We start from the raw sequence: 18,182 nt of genomic DNA, 5'->3' as shown, positions 1-18,182 counted from the left end.
AATACCGCTATCTAGCTTTTGGGCTCCCCTATTTCTTCTAATCAAGTATGTTAAATTTATTGATTGAAAATCGGGATCGGGTTGGGCACGGCTTTTAATTTTTTTTAATGGGTCGGGTGCGGGTCGGGTACGGGTCAGGTTCGGGTTCGGATTTTTTTTTCATGTCCGGGTACGGGTCGGGTTCGGATTTTGTATTTTTATAAAATCTGGGAACGGGTCAGGTTCTGGTAAGCTTACAAATATAATATTCGTTCGGGTCGGGTCCCAATACGAAAAATCCCATACCCGCCCAGCTCAGCTTCAGCAGATGTTCCACATCACGAATACATGGTCTTATGCGAAGACCTGAAGTCAATGGTCATTGTGTTAGGCCGAATAATCACGTTTTGTTGATGAGACTCAGTTATCTCGATAGATCACAACGCAAGAATAAAAGTAACGGTATCCTTTGTTCTTCAGACAATGCACACAAGTAACTTTTTTTGTCGTGACTAACGACTTACCTTTCAATATAGGGGCCCCTTTTCAAAATTTCGGAAGAAAAATGATGTAAGATTTTGAACGCTTATATCTTTTGTTGTACTGAATGGATTTAATCAATTTCTTCGGCATTTTGTCGAAAATATTTGTACCAATGTTGTATTAAATTTTGGAATATGTAGGATATTCATTATCAACGGAATAATAGTGTTTTGAAAAATCTTTCGAAAACGACTCGGAAAAGTAAAAATTTTCAGCCCATCCCGCACAGAGCCGTCAAAATGGTGCAGCAAATGAACAATAAAATAATGAAAAGTTTATATAAAGGTCCACTACATGTTTGTTCCTATGATTATTCGTATTGGGTTGCTTGACGAGAACAGTTGGTGGGGGAAAGCCGGGATGTTAATTTTGGTTAAGTGATTAGAAGTCGGACGGAAAGGAAAGGCTCATGCACGCCACGAGAACGAGCGAGAAAGCGATAGTAGTGCATATTAGCGAAAGCGTTACGTACATTTTGAACCTTATTAACTTTTCTTCTACAAAACGGATTGCCAATCTTGTTTCATAAATCGGAAGGAAAACGTTCAATGCTTGCTACCGATGCGTTCTTTGCTATATAAAATTTGTTTAAATAGTTCGAAAACTACTTTAAATGAAATCAACATTAATGATAAAACCTATAAATAGGGGTGTCGCAGCTTTTCTCTAAGCCAGACGTGTGTAAGACGCAGTGCATAACAGACGTGCGTGGTCGTGAGAAGCTGCATCGGACGACCAATCAAATCAGCTACCATCGGAGAGAAGAAGAAAAACGTTGGTGGAGGTGGTGGCGGTGAGAAGTCCAAAAAGCCAAAGGCTAAGAAACGCAGTCACTGAAAAGGCGGTAGTAACTGCCACTAAAAATGCCACCAAAACATCGAAGGCTGCAAAGCGTACTCATTCGGTGTGAGCTGCGAAAGGGGAATCGTCGGCAAGGTTTGAATTGTTTTAAAAGATTCCCGTCTTGTATCAACATAGTTATCTACAAACCGTCCTTATTAGGACGAATACAAAATGGAAAAAGAATTTAATTAGAAAGTTTCTTTTATTAACTGGTATTAAGTTTGCGCTTGGTAATTCTGTACTTTTACCAGTGAATCATAAGAAAATGTTTTTCTAATTTACAAACCCGAAGGTTTTTGCAAATCCTTCCAAGAAAATCAGTGAATGTGCCAACTCTGCCACTAAGCGAAAGCTACACCAAAACGAATGATGAAAATATTTTCATTTATCGAACAAAAGGACGTCCTTCCATCTGCATTGTAAAGTCAATAAATAGGAACACCATGATGAAAACCGTGCTCATTCGGTGTGAGCTGCGAAAGGGGAAAGATCGTACGGATGTACGCAGTAAAAATAATCGTCGGCAAGGTTTGAATTGTTTTAAAAGATTCCCGTCTTGAATCAACATAGTTATCCACAAACCGTCCTTATTAGGACAAAGGCAAAATGGAAAAAGAATTTAATTAGAAAGTTTCTTTTATTAACTAGTATTAAGTTTGCGCTTGGTAATTCTGTACTTTTACCAGTGAATCATAAGAAAATGTTTTTCCAATCTACAAACCCGAAGGTTTTTGCAAATCCTTCCAAGAAAATCAGTGAATGTGGCAACTCTGCCACTAAGCGAAAGATACACCAAAACGAATGATGAAAATATTTTCATTTATCGAACAAAAGGACGTCCTTCCATCTGCATTGTAAAGTCAATAAAAAGGAACACCATGATGAAAACCGTGCTCATTCGGTGTGAGCTGCGAAAGGGGAAAGATCGTACGGATGTACGCAGTAAAAACAATCGTCGGCAAGGTTTGAATTGTTTTAAAAGATTCCCGTCTTGTATCAACATAGTTATCCACAAACCGTCCTTATTAGGACGAAGACAAAATGGAAAAAGAATTTAATTAGAAAGTTTCTTTTATTAACTAGTATTAAGTTTGCACTTGGTAATTCTGTACTTTTACCAGTGAATCAGAAAATGTTTTTCTTATCTACAAACCCGAAGGTTTTTGCAAATCCTTCCAAAAAAATCAGTGAATGTGGCAACTCTACCACTAAGCGAAAGCTACACCAAAACGAATGATGAAAAGATGGGTTGGTAATGTATATGACATAACAGGGGTGTCGTGACCACACTTCGAAGTTATTTCAAATCTTGCAAAGCATAAATTGACATAATTTCAATGATTGTTCCTTTATGAATGAAATGACAAATTTTCAGATCAACGCGGCAATAACTTTGCAATTTATAGAACAATTTTATATTTTTAGTTATCATATATTAACTGTCATCTCTTCCAAACAACTTAACCCTCTGCTGCCAACCACGTGGTTTTGCAGGGTTAAGGAGAATCATTGTAAAATGTCCAATACATGATTTTATGTTGTTACCTCCACTAAAACCACTTCAGAACACTCCCACCTGTCATACATGTACATTGTCTGCATGTTGAAATCATTATATGAAATTATTGACCTGTATTCAACGCGGAGAACTCGGTAATAAAATTGTTTTGCTGAATATACTAACGAACGGGATCCCCAGGAAAATTTCGCTGAGCCCGGTGAATCGAACTTAATGCGCAAAATTTAGCCATTTGAAGGAGATACAAGCAGAATTTTAAGAATATGAGCATCGCGGTTATGTCCCGGACATTACCCGCCCCTAGTTTTTCGCTAAGCGTGTTCATTTCTGTACGGAAAAGATTCCGATGGTTGTTTCGAGAGATTTTAACATTGATATTTCAAAGCAAGAAAATTGTTCATTTCATGAATGAATGTCTCAACGAGCTTAGAATCCAGCGCATCCCCTATCAACGCAGACGCCAACAACAAAGGTTCTTTTCAGAACCACCATAATTATTATAAAGAATAACTTGAAACATTCCCACATATTTCATTGAGTATCATTCGATTTGAATTACAAGTCAAACGAGTAGTCACGACACTCCGGTTATGTCCTAGACATTACCCACCCATCTTTTTGGGTCGCTTTGCACTGGCTCGGGCAGAAGCAGAAGCACACTAAGTACCGTGACCGATGTCTTTGTTGGTTGAAAATAGACTGATCATCTTTAAATTCTCAATGCTAGTAATTCATAAACACAAATTAGTGCAAAGACATGAAATCACTCAATTTATAGCCAATTAAAATGAATTGGGCACTTTGTCCGTAAGAAATGCATATTTTGGTAATTCAGCATGGTCGCCATATTTAACCTATGCATTTCTTACGGAAAAATTCTCCCCCTTTTTATTTAGCTCTAAATCGAGTAATTCCATACTTTTTCAATAACTTATGTTTATAAATTGCCAACAGTGAGAATTAAAAGATGAAAAAATGCTGAAAATGACTAATTTTTGGTTGTATTAAGAATACATCATTGAGGAAGTTCGGCCTTGTCAACACTTGTGAATTATGATGGCTTAAATTTCCTGTTTTTACCTATATTTTCAAAATCCGTTTGGGGTATTATCGTACCAAAACCTTTTTCTTGGATCACACTAATGAGGCCCACTTCTCCCTATAATCGGTTATGGAGGCCCACTTATCCAAACAATTTCAAAAAAACAAAAGAAAACACATTTTTTTAAACCATGAAAAATCGAAACTCAATTCCAAAAATCTATAATTGCGTTTTTGCTTCCTTGCGATTAAAACAAAATATCGCACACATCTCGATTTTTTTTTGTTGTTTGTCAGTTTTGACAGGATTGAAACCTATAGAGATCTATCTCGCCTGACATTTGGATTTTTAACCATTTTGCAACCAGTTATCAAAATGTAGTCAACTTCTGCTTGATCTACCAGCAAAATTTTTACTGTTGCGATACCTATAAATCATTTTCCTTACATAAACAGACCTTTATAGAACTCTCCTACGAGAATCTAAAGAATGTATTTCAATATTTTATTCGATTACCAACAATAATATGTATATTCGAAGTTTGAAAATTACTCGAACTATTAATATAAGCGGTACAATATATTTCAAAATCAGTTATGAATGTCCAACAAAGTAGAAAATACGACAAGTGCAGAGTTGCTCACAATTTGACTTAATGACGTTTGAACGTAAATTTTACAATATTTCGGTTCTTTTTTAGGATCATAAGAATCCTCTGCTTGTTTTTAGCATATTTTGATTGAGAGTTCACAGCATATATTCAATGACAAAATGAATAGTGTCGTATCCTTTATTGCAGTTTTTTTTGTAGAAAACCTTAAATGTCCCAAAATAATGAACACGCATACACATAAGACGCCTGCAATTTTCTTTAATTCCTTCAAACGTTCTGGGAATGAAGTATTGGTATATGTTTTGACATAATAGACCTTCTCTCCAACCCAAATTCCCGCAACTTTGTCTTGACTCCTTTTATCAGGTTTTCGACTGTAGTAGGGTACTTGTATCGGCACTTTCTGTAATTAATGTTCGTTTTTAAACACACTTTGGGATTTGGTTCTGTATATTCGCCCGCTACCATCCGCAGATCTTTTGTCAGACAAAGAATTTTTGGCCATACTGCTCTGTTTTTTTCTATGGCATGTAGTCCAAAACGTTTCTTTTTTCTGATCAAAAAATCAAAACTTTAATGGAAATTTTGGATCTTACTGATGTTTTTTTAACGTTCTAATTATATTTCTATTTCTATTAAAGTTGAAAGGCTGAACCGCCTTAACGCATGGACACACCGGGCCGCAATTAATTTATTTATTTATTTAACTTCATCTTTGACGCAAAGCGCCATACAGACTGTTATTTAAACTAATTGTGCGTTTCATCACAAAAGTCACTGCATATCACATTTAGATTACTTTTCATATACATAACCTTACATATACATAAACACTTATTCAGCAGGTTCCCATACATTAAATTTCTCGTGAAATTCCCGGCAGCAAGTACCTCTCGGCCAAGTTGACGGTGACAATGCAGCATTTCTCAGTTTCAAATCTACTCCAACCTTGAACGAAATGAAAGGCATCGAAGCTACTTCTTTCCAGTCTGGCACAAATTTTTTTACGTTCAATTCGAATTTCTACCATTTTTACTCAAGCGCCAGAGCTACAGTCAATTGAGTGTGACTTTTATCGCATACCGGTTTTAATATGGCTTCATATCCATCCTCTGAGCAGGGTCCCCAAAATACTGGGCACTGGCCCAAACCCAATGTGCCCATGCGTAAAAACTTATTTTGGAGAATTTTACAGAAAGCTTTCGTGATAAAAAAAATTACGGAAAGCATATAGTTAGTTATCGCAGGCGTTTTTCTTCAGGAGGTGAGTTTAACTACGTCTTCCCTTATAACCAATTCTGGATTCTTCCACCAGCAACCAACCGCAACTAATTCTGCGACTCATGTTCTATGTAAACATGTACCGCGATTCAAAACGCTCTTCCATGTCGCACCAGAACACGAGCAGGTTGGATACCATTAAACAGCGAACAGCATAATCAAGAACAAACATCTGCAAGAATTCAGAGCTCCGTTAATTTCTTGCACGCGTGCTTCGGTCGAAACACCCAGCACACTGCAGACTGTAGTGAGACGCCACTTGAAGATCCGTCTCCCACTCAGGCCCGTCGAGAGGGGGGGTCAGGGGGGGCAACTACCCTGGGGCCCGGGTCTGTTTTGGGGGCCCGCATTTTTAACCGAATTAAATTTATTTTAATTTAATTGTTGAAGTTTATTGTTTCTGTTGACACTGCAAATATATTACAATCAAATACGTTCCAATGGTTTTCTGAAGTAGGTGAACGTAACCCAATCAGATTCATTTAACAGTGCAATTGAACCATTCTGGTTTCATTTATCGCAAGTGTTTTTCAAAGTGTGCAGTATGAAGTGGTATACAATTTATCATATTCCTAGCTAACTGTCACTAATAAAAGTTGGATATTCTCGGAATAGGATTGATGAGTAGATGACGAAAATCAATGTATTTTGAAAATCAAGATGGCGAATTCCAGTTAAGACATCATTATAACCTAAAATATTGACGTTTTCGAAATAAGATAATCATATAATCGATATAGGTATAGTGATTTGTGATGCGAATGATATGATTATAGAAAACTTTTCTCAACCAGAAGACGCTATATTGGTCTTCAAAAGGGCATCACTCATCTACTCATCAAACCCGCTTAAAAATACCCTCATAGTTTATACAGATATTGTTCGAAATAGCTCCAAGCTACCGTTTCTATCATCTACTCGTCAAGCCCTTTTCAAAAATTCCCAAATTGTTGGGGTTATCGAGATTATTGTTCAATCGGAAGTCTCCATCCTGGATTTCAAAAAGGTACCAAATATCTATTTTCATCATGTACTTGTCAAGCCCGTTCCGGAAATACCCATATTGTTAGGGTTATCGATAATATTGCTCAACCAACGAATTTTAATAAGAATGTGAAGCGAACTTTTTTTACGATCTAAATCCCAAAAAACGAACTAATTTAATTTACGGCTTGGCTTGATTCGTAAATGGAGGTTGCAGTGTACACATTTGATGCAGAAAATATGGGAATTTAACTAGATACTTATTCTACCCATTAGTTTCCACCAAAAGTTGAAATTCTTTCTCTCACAACTCTCTGTCTCAGTCTTTTAACAGCAGATTTCGCTGTTGGATCCCAGTCATCGCATTCGGAATGTTTTCTCTCTGAATGTCAGCGCAAATGTAACAACTGATTCCAAAACCGATTTCCAATGGGTGACATACAATTTCATCTCAGTCCAGATTATCGTATGAAAGTTAGCTTCAGGGCAAAAAAGATTATGCATAAAATTGCTGCCTTCACCACAGTCTGAAATATTTGAAAATATCCAGCCGGTTAATGCACCCATTGGAAAATCATTCAATATCAGTGTTAACCTTTCGGTAGACGCACTAGTACACAGAGTGCGCGTCACTCAGGAAATCAAGCGAAAGCGTCTTTGGCTGGTGTTCTGGCCTACTCGTTCAGTGAGCCATGCACGCGACTTCAGGAAGGCCAGACATAAAGGAAGGCCAGACATAAAGTGTATAACTTTTGAACGGGTGCTTATGGACAAACAATTTTACCTTTGTTTTGTAGGTGAAACCTAGTCCTATTAGAATAATTGATAGTATAATTACAATTTTTGCCGATAGTGAAGTCACACGGGTTCAAAAACAGGCCAAAATTAAATCAAAATCAGTTATAAGTCTTTACACAGCATTCACAGCTATCTGGTCTCTTCGGAAAAGTTGTGTGTTTTATGATGATAAAAAATACCTTAGAACATTGTTAATGCGAAAAATTAGAAATAAAAATATTATGAGTAAAAATAGGAAATGAAGGAGTTCACCATAGAGAACTTCTCATAACTCGATTACTATGAGTGACAGAGACAACATGTCTTCTGCAAAATTTATAAAAATACTCTCCTCTACAACTTTGTCGAAGACAGCCAAGCGCTATCTCTTTCGGTTCAAAAGTTAAATTTTCTATAGCCTACTATGATCATTTTTTTAAAAAGATAATATCACTAAAAGATGGCGCTTTTTACACACACAAACATAGTAGGATATGTGAAATCACTAATATGGACAGTTTTGACTCCAGTGAATTAAGTACCTCAAAACGCTGTTTTGAGCCACTGTGCAAAGTGGAGTTTACAGAATTTTGACAACCTGCTTGGTTACTGAGATATAGCGAGAAACGTGCTGAGAAATTTTCCATTTTTTACTTCAATTGACTGTGTCTAGGGATTGGCTCAAATTATCTTGATGTAAAAGATGTTTTTATATGTAAAACTATCTGAGAAACACAATGGCATACTCATTTTCAAAACAAAAATGCACGAATTGTGAGAAAAATGCAAGTTAAGTTTTAAACTGGAAATGTAGCATATTTGGCAACACTGTTGCCGGACAGCAGTGAAAACTAGCAAATCTATGAATCTTCTTTATTCGTTGTGAATCAAGGTTGGATTATAAATTCCTGCATGGAGGATAATCTTGTGTTAGGATTAAGTTTTAGGGTATAAGTACAAATTCTTACTGTTAATGCTTTCGCTGCCGTACAGAGCTGTCTAAATCGTACCCGTACAGTAATCAGTCTGTGTCCTAGCATTTAAGTATAATAGTATTAGAGATTCACGGTAATCAAATAAGCTAGCTTGGACTACTAACCTTAATGACCTGATCGGTTTCGAAGTCTATTTAAATTGTAATTTAAATGTGCTCCTAATGGTGTTGTTCGCACAGTCTTCGATTCGTACTGTTTCTCCGTATCAATTGTATCCGTACTGTTTCCTACCCGCACTAACTCTGTCCGTACCGTAGCTTTAATTCCTGTTAGGTTCAATTTTAGGTATTTATAAATATCTAATATAATTAAACTTACCACAGTACAGTTAGGGTAGATTTACTTCGAAATGGGAACAATTATTTAACTTGAGAATTGGGTTAATTTATAACAATTGTGAAAATGTGTTCTAGCTTACGCTACTTTTTACCGAATGACTTGACTTTTTTTCTTTCTTCCTATCTGACTGTCTTGTCCGTGACCGATATTCGTGCCAGTCCCTCGAGAAGGCGAAGGGCGCGGTTTGTTGATGTTGATTTGCTGTATGGGCGCCGAGGGGCTCGCTGAACTGTATGGCGCTATTAACAAACACTGTAACCAAAAATAACTATTTTTTCTAAATTCCCTCACTCATTTCCTTAAAAATGCATCTCATCGATTGTTCATAGACCAAATGAAGCCAAAGATATGAATAAAAGTTAATAATTGCTGATTTTTTTCTATGGAAAATTTTCCATGCACGATTATGACACCCTACAAATTTTGTCATCAATACACGCCTATGGCACGTGTAAGTGTGACTTTTGTTCACATTTATAGTGAAAACTCGCAACATAGTCAACCGATCTTCGTAATATTTGAGAGATTAATACAGAGTAGATAGAAGCATCAATTGCCTTCTTTGAATTGTTTGTGCAATTTCTAAGTTTCATGATATTCAATCTCAAACTTTAAAAATCGTTTTTCTCGAAATGTGCTAAATGGCGCTTGTCATAAGATAGCACAACAGCGACGAGCTAGCATAGAAACAAGATTCAGTTTGCTCCTGAAACCGAACATATGCGAACATGAATGCGTTGTACCGAAAAGCAAAGGACGAGGGAAACAAACCAAACATTCGATTCATCGCGGCGGGCATGAATTGAATTTTGTTTCTCTTTCAAGCTCACGAAGGGATGTCAATTTTTCTAAGCTCTGATTCTGGGCAGCATTATTGTGCGTCAAGGGAGCATGAACAATGCCGATATGGACTGTATGGCAATGCCACAAAAAAGGTTTCCAATTGGAATGGTAAATCGGACGCAAGTCATTCTAATGGCCAGACACAAATATTCCTTTATTAATTTTTATTTTTTCCATCTATTACATGTTTAAAATACTGACGACTCTGTTAAGCTAACGCGTTGAATCGTGTCAAATAAACAATTTTCATAACAAATAGTTTAATTGAAACGGTTGCATCCGTATAGTTTCTCTAATCGATATTGAAATAAGAAGTCATATATGGTAGGGCCCGTCAGTACTTCAAACCCCGGGGCCCGGTGCGGCTCTCGACGGCCCTGCTCCCACTATCATCAGCTGCACAGCACCTGGTCTGGTCGGTCATCTGACAGAGCACTCTCCGTCAGTGGGACGTTCACTCACGAGATGGGTAAGTTCATTGACGTGAGTCTCCTTCTTCAAGCATAGTAAGTTCCATCGATTCGATTCAAATGCAGCCAGCCAGCCAGCCAGCATCCTTTCGATCGTTTCCCCTTCGGTGAGCACCGGTTTGAGACGTGCAACCCAGAGAGTGAGTGTCGTATGACTGAGGGTCGATCTGGTTCCGATCCAAAGTGGTTCATTGGAGATCCCTTCCAAGTGTAGTCTCTGTTTGCAGATTTCTCACTGATGCTGTGTCTGCTGGAGGGGTCGGTTGCATTGATCGGTATCTAGTTGTGTTGTGATTTTCGTCATGTAGGTTATGAAAAGGGGGCATTTCACTTTGGTTGGGCACAATTGGCACGATCGAGCAAACCCGAACAATAAGCTTTAGTTGGATGATTGAGCGATGTTTGAAGAAAAAAAAATCCTGTCTAGGAGGTGTGAAGGTCTTTTTCGATCGTTTAGGTCTGGGAAAAACGGATGTAGCAAGTGAATAGTGCAAAGCAATGGAATCGTGCAGGTTACGATGTGTATGTAACAACCAGTGGTGCAAATTTTCATTTTCAAATGCCAACTTTCTGTTCAATCAAACCCAACCATGGTTCAAATTCAAAGCCTCCCTTTATCATTCACTTTCAAGTTGGCGGGATTTTCATAACCAAACCGTATGTCTTCATTTCAAATTGGTGCTTTTTCATTCACCAACCAAAGTTGTCATCTGCTCTGTAGAGGCCAGTTTAGGTAAAATGTTGACATATTTTGCGTTTTCAATCTTACATGAACAGTAAGAGCTATGTTCAGAGTAGTTTCGCTTGAAAAACCTGGTCAATGTCCCAGTACAGAGATACTCACATGGTCAATGAAATCGAAAATGAATGAAAAATGATTGAACAGCTCGGCTGTTTGAATGAATGATGCAAACGAAAAACTGCGAATTGAACATAGTAGGGCATGATTTGAGATTTGTTCTTCCTTTAAGTTCAAAACAACCTGGTGAAAATTTGCAGCTCTGGTAACAACCACTAAAGTTTTCTAAACTCTTGATTTATTACCAGTAAATTTATTTGATTCACTGACATTTTTCATTCCTTCTGCCTTGATTGTTACGATATTTAAATCAAATCGTGGGGTTTTGGAGTTTATCTCATTTTAAAATAGATTTAACAAGGGGCAGTGAAGATTAATACTCAGAATGTAGAATATTAACCATTGGCACAAGAGTTTCGCTCATTTAGGTTCTCTTATATCAATTGCTGGACCCTAGATATCGACTCATCAACACATGGACCGGAAGACGTGACCACATATTTTTCACCTGAGAAAATATCAACGACCTCCGCTGAGATTGAACCCAGACCCACTGTGGTGATCAGTCAACCACCGGCGTCGTCAAAACATTTTTAACATTTTTCTCATGTCCCAGGTTTTATTATTTCCATTTTAATATGTCAAAAATTGTGCATTATTGTTGTTTCTACGTCTGACTCAGTGGATCCATTCTCTTCGTTTCTATATTTCTTGACTTGTTTATAGCTTTGGTTTTATATTATTTGTTGCATTCATTTTTCTTCATTTTACTTTTTTTTCCTGTTTTGCCGTTTACCTGTTTTAAACATTTTGTATTCCATTTTCTTCATTTTTTATCCAGTTTTCTTTTTCATTTTCTTCATTTAATTTGCTTGTTTTAATTATTTAATCTTTCATTTTGTTATTTCTTAATTTTTTTGCCTTTCTCATATAGAAAGGTTATGCAATCACTCTGAAAAACGTTAACCTAATCCCGGCCCGGAGGGCCGAGTGTCATATCCCATTCGACACAGTTCGTCGAGATCGGAAAAAGTCTGTATGTGTGTGTGTGTGTGTATGTGTGTATGTATGTGTGTGTATGTGTGTGTATGTGTGTGTATGTGTGTGTGTATGTGTGTGTATGTATGTGCGTATGTGTCAAATAATGTCACTCATTTTTCTCAGAGATGGCTGGACCGATTTGCCCAAACTTAGTCTCAAATGAAAGGTGAATTCTGATTCCGGAATTACGGGTTTCAGAGTGCGGCCACACAGAAATTTCTCATATAAACTATAGGAAAAATTAAAAAAAGAATTTTTATTTTTGATGCTAAATGTGTTCAAGGTGCATGAAACGTCGAGATTTGATGCAAACTCGAAAAAAAATTGACGACGATTCACTTTTTGGATTTTGGCACATTTTTGCCTTTCTCATATAGAAAGGTTATGCAATCACTCTGAAAAACGTCAACCTAATCCCGGCCAAATTTTTTTTCGACTCGCATAAGGTTTCTGGATTTTAACAGGGGCGTAGTTGATGGTTTACGGAGAGGGGTTACACCCCCCCCCCCCTCTACTGTTCACTCCCCTCCCTTAAAAATCTCCTTAAATCATCCCTCAGACCACCACCCCATCCAGCCCTCATACCCCTCCCTTTCAACCCCATCATCTTTAAACCACCACTATATCACAAAGCATACCAATTTAAGCTGGGGAGTCGTTCGTTCATGGGACTTTCGCCCTCCTCACATACCCACCCCCGCATGACAAAATGAGTTAGCAAGCAGATAACATTGATCTAATGCTGATTAGGCTAATGAAGTATGATATTTTTTTGTTTCAAGTGTTTCACCGTCGACACGTAGCTCATCAAGTTCGTGGCTGGCATGCCATTGTGTATAAGTGCAAAGTGTACTAAGAACGTAATGGACATTTCCACAATTATGTTGAACATAAAAAGCCTCCGTGCCATAGTTTAGAGAAATGAGAAAGGCACAATTGCACCGCTAGGTGGATTAAAACAGGTTTTTTTTTGCCATAAAACATGATTTTGAGGGTATATTAAATTTATAAAACATAGTTTTGTGTTGTATTTGATCAGACCTACAACCTTTACTATATCATTTTAAAAGTGCATTCAATTATTTTTATATTGTAGCACCGTGAAACCTAAGCAAAAGATACGTGTGGTAGATCGCAGTTCTAGTGCTCTGTGTCAACAAAACCCGTAAAATCTACACTATACTAAAATGTAAGTCATAGACAAAGATTCCATAATTGCAAAAGTGAACAAACACAAACATTTCAAATATGAAACTCAAAAGAGCCGCTCACATTTAAAAGAAGGCAAAATCAGTTTTCAAACTCTAAATATAATCGATATCAGCTAATGAATAACAACACATTATTATTATTGTTTAATGCAGCTTTAACCTTGGCACGGATAAACTACACCTTCGTCTATTATGCCAAATGAGCTTCAGTGAGATCACTTAGCAAAATTATGCCAAATGTTCGTTATGCCAAATGTTCGTTATGTCATATATCCGTTATGGCAAATACCTCTCACTTTACGCAAAATTAGAAATTATGTCAAATGACCGTTATGCCAAATGACCAATAAATTATTTTAAATGTCCAATATTCCAAACGACATTCAGTGCGATCAATTCTCAAAATAATTCCAAATGACCATTATACCAAATAACCGTATGCCAAATGGGTTATTAGCGCGATCTCCGCGAGTTTCGCACAAGATAAACCTATTCCGTTGGATTACCGAACTTTTGCTCATACGAATTTAATTCCTTCAGCATGCATTGCAAACTAATCCTCTCTATACTCTGTATTTTAATACATCTCATACCGTACCTAGAGATACGGAACCGATTACAAGTTCCACTATTCGATAAATAAATTATGCAAGGGTTCGTTTCTTTACCGTCGTCGAAATCGAAATCTCTCTGGACTTTCTTTTTGCGAGAACACATTCCGCGTCGTCGTATAAATTGATACAACCATCGACTGCCGTTTCAAATGTGACTGCTTTGTTCGTTTCTCTTATTTCTATTGTTTGATGAAATCGTTTCGTTTATCAAGGTAAACTATAGACATTTAATAAAAAAAAGTCATCCCGCAGGCGCGTTGCGTGGCTGGTCAAACAATTTGATCTGGTTGAAACGAAGCGAAATTAATCTGTTGCGACAAAAGAAACAACGCCACTGCTCGAGGCACCGAAATGTGGCTACTCATTCAACGGCGGTCGATACGAAATGCCGCAGAAGCATCCCGCTGCCATGTCAGGCCCTCTATTGGCATGCGCTGCTGATCGTATTGGGTTTGGGTCACGAAATCGTTTGGAATGCGCCTGTGCATCATTTTTCATACACGCTGCCAAATCTAAGCTGGACAACATGGTGAGACATTCGTTCGGTCGTTTACCAATCAGTGACGGCAGCGGGTAGGTAGAGCAATGCGATAGCGTTACTTTTTATCAATTCTGGTAACAGTTTCAGTGTGAAAATGTCTGCCGGTTTTCTGATGCCAAAAATATGTAGGACTATCGTCAATCATAAACTGCTTAACTATTACTGTATTACATCAGAGTCTTCGAGATCAGATCCGGCGGTGCTCCAAAAGGGGTGACAACGGCAGTCTCCATCACCGTGATCAGTGTCAGCATTTTAATAGACGGTTTGCCGTCTGTTTTTTCTTCTTTCACTCTTCATACTACTTACTATAAGTATTTGTTTACTGTTTTGCTCGTCTGGTCCGGTTTTAATTCAGCGTTTCATGTTTTTTGTGGGTGCGAAGGAATCATGCTTCTGCTGTGGTTTGAATACGGTTTTGATTATTATTGAAGGTTTCTATGCTTTCATCTGCCTTTGAAACCTCCTGCTTCGCTAGGACTGCTGCCGCCAGACCAGCGGGGGCCGCTTTTTTGCTGCTTGGATTGTGTTACTTTCAGATTTTGATTAGACCATTATTCGCCGTTTTGTGCCCAGGCTTACAGAAGAAGGCTGGTCATCGTTCGGCCAGAAATTGCAAGGTACGTTTCTCTTCTATACAGTAGATGGACAATGCAGATGGAAGTTTCATTACAACTAGCGCTAGGTCCTATCTTCGTTTGGGTTTGGTAGCACGAAAACGATCTTGATAGGCTTATAACAGTCCGGTTGTGGTTTGCTATATCCAAAAGTCGTCTCCAGATAAGTTGATTCACAGCTGCAGGTCACCAGCCTATTCCTCGGCAAACAGTTCGCCAAGTGCTTTGTATAATCGAAATCAATAAGAGCGATCCAATAATGGTTATACATCAGACCTCCTTTATCGAGCCCGAATTAAATCTGTGCATGGTGTGCACCATCGAAAGTTCGTCCCAGCAGCATCGCCGTCCATCGAACGCGGACTCAGACACTTACCGCAGCTGGATCTTGGCAGATAGGTGCGGCGCTACACTCTTCTACTTTTTCATTTTCAGTTTTGTTCGAACCACCACTCCGTAGGTCGTACCCGATAACCGTTGTAGGAAATTAGTTGATCCGAAAAATTAAATTAATTAACCTTCCGTCGCAGATCTTCGCGAACGGGTGCGGCCCTAGCTCGGGCAGCAAAGCAGGTTCCTATATATAAAACAAGGAGTTGCTCCGGTTAGATGCGGCTGACGGTTTGGTCACGATCGTTGCATATCGGAGGATGCCGGAGGGTTTTAGATTTCGCTCTGGTCACGCGCAGCTGATGGACGGAGGCTTCGCCGCCAGCAGATTGTTTTGGAATGCAATTTAGCGATTATTTTTAATATATATTTGTTTTAATTACGATCCTCGTTGGGAGTTGGATGGAAACCTCCAGCAATTTTCTCGGTACGGATATGTACTCCCATTTGTACGTTGTCATTATAAAAATACGGATTAAACAACATGCTCTTTAGAAGGTTTGAATGATTTCATTTGAACTTCAGATATGACATGTCTGCGCGTACCATTTAATTACAAAATACAAAAATGATGTCGTACGTACTGTCGGAATGCCAATAAAACCCACACAAGACATGTTTATTTAAGTAGAAAGAAACAGAACCGTGTAGGACACCATATTCACCGTGGTACCGATTTATATGCAAACAAATCGCCAAACAACATCATAATTAAGCTCCAAGACAAGCACCACCGTGCTACGCCATATATCAGTTTGGCCATAATCGTAACGAACTTTGTGTTTCAATTTAGAACGATCGATTGGTCTTGTCGTATTTTAGCGGCTAGTTGTCACATATTAGCACTCCGCTGTGCGCAGTTATTGTAGAATGAGGTAATGTCCAAAGCACCGTCGCACGGGCACAAAGTACGATGCGGTGGGTGAACCTGGAATGTGTGCGTGTGTTTTAGTTTTAAAACAAGCGAGAACTTGCGCGAATAATGGGTTCCTAATTTTTGTTAACAATTTGCTACGAGTGTTGAAATAGTTATTTGTGTGTTTAGTTATTGTGTTGAGCTTTCTTTCCATGTCGCCTAAATGACGCTCGTGTTTTCAATAGCAATTCTAGTGTTTCTGATTACAATTTTATTAGTGTTTGGGGGTTAAATCGTTCGTAATAAAAGGAATAATAAATTTGTTCATCCATTAGAGATCAAACTTGAGTTTGATGTCGTGCTCGTACGTACGTCGCTGGAAAAACGATTAAAAATAAACTGTGGAAATTTGGAATCGATCAAAATAGATTTGTTCGAGATACATTTCCGACCACTCAAAATGTGGCAAATAGCGAGTGGTTCAATACCTTTTCCACATGTGCAGATAGCCTGCCAAATCAGGTACTTCGATGAGAATTTCCATAGCTTTTTTATTCAGTTCGTTTATTTGATAGACACAAACACATTAGATTGACGGCATCAATTATTTTGACTTTACATTTTAAATAATACTGTATCGATTTTGTTGGCTATTTTCGGAAAACTTTAATACTAAGAGAAAGCGCTACTGCTGGGCAGTTACATATCAGATGATATGAGACACCGTAGTCGGATTCACAAAGATCACATGAAAAATACTCAACGCGCTGAATAGTTTCCATGTGATAATTGAGTTTGCAGTGGTTTGTTAAAACCCTGGTCAGCATGTCGCAGTGACAAGCAAAGAATGCGGTTACTAAGCATTGCGTTCATCCAACCCGAGATACATGCAGATACCCCTTGATCGCGCCTCGCTTACAGAATAGACTGGAATAGAGTTGTACTACTTATGTACTCCATCAGTTCAGAGCCTCTCAGAGTGATATTTGAGCTGCCCCAATTGATGTGATGAGCATTCGCATCACTGCCGATAACGAGCTGAAGCCCATTTTAGCTACAATATGATACAACGCTTTTAATATCATCAGAAGGAGATGATTCGTTATGCGGTACATATGTTGGTATATACTTTTTGTCTACGGGTACCGACCGTCAGTGTAACTGTCACTACACAGATATCGCGAGTTGTAAGGTTCGATATGAGACACGCGTCAATAACTTTATTTGCAAGAATGCAAGCACGAGGCATTTCACCTGGGTTAGTTCTGCCTGTCTTGTTGTAAGCAATGAAGGCAGTGTTAAGAAATTTTCCAAAATAGAAGTTTCTTTATGGAAATACGGTTCCTGAACCAATGCTATGGTAGCTTTAGCTTTAGTTGCTGTTCGTTTATGCTAGAAATTGATTTGTGCTATTCTAACCATTGTTGTATATTTCATTAACAACATAAATTGCACAACAACTAGAGGACACCAAACAAGTTGGGATGTTAATGCATATTGCGAGCCATATTTGGTTTAAATGGGACACGATCCTTTGATTCACGAGTCACGAGTCACGATTTGCGAAGAAAATCGGGTCGCTCTCGCTTCAATTGCCTTTCATGCAGGCGTAGTGGTAATCGCGATGGCGGTCGCACAGTTGCACTCTGGTTCTGGTCGGCTCTACAAGGTAGGACAGGGAATTTTTAGAAACGAGAAATAACAGAGATCGATGGGATTTTTATCGTGTGCTTAAAAATGTAAATAAGGGACATGTAGGACAGATCGCGATTTGTCAGCATATTCCGAACTAGGACATTGGGTGGTCTAACTCGGGCCCGAAGGGAATCCTTTTATTTAGACCTGGCGTCACAATATCCGGCGCACGTTCAGACAACGTACTCGC

Source organism: Topomyia yanbarensis, chromosome 3 (assembly GCF_030247195.1).
Source record: "Topomyia yanbarensis strain Yona2022 chromosome 3, ASM3024719v1, whole genome shotgun sequence".
NCBI classification, from domain to species: Eukaryota; Metazoa; Arthropoda; class Insecta; order Diptera; family Culicidae; genus Topomyia; species Topomyia yanbarensis.
This window is presented reverse-complemented; position numbering follows the sequence as displayed.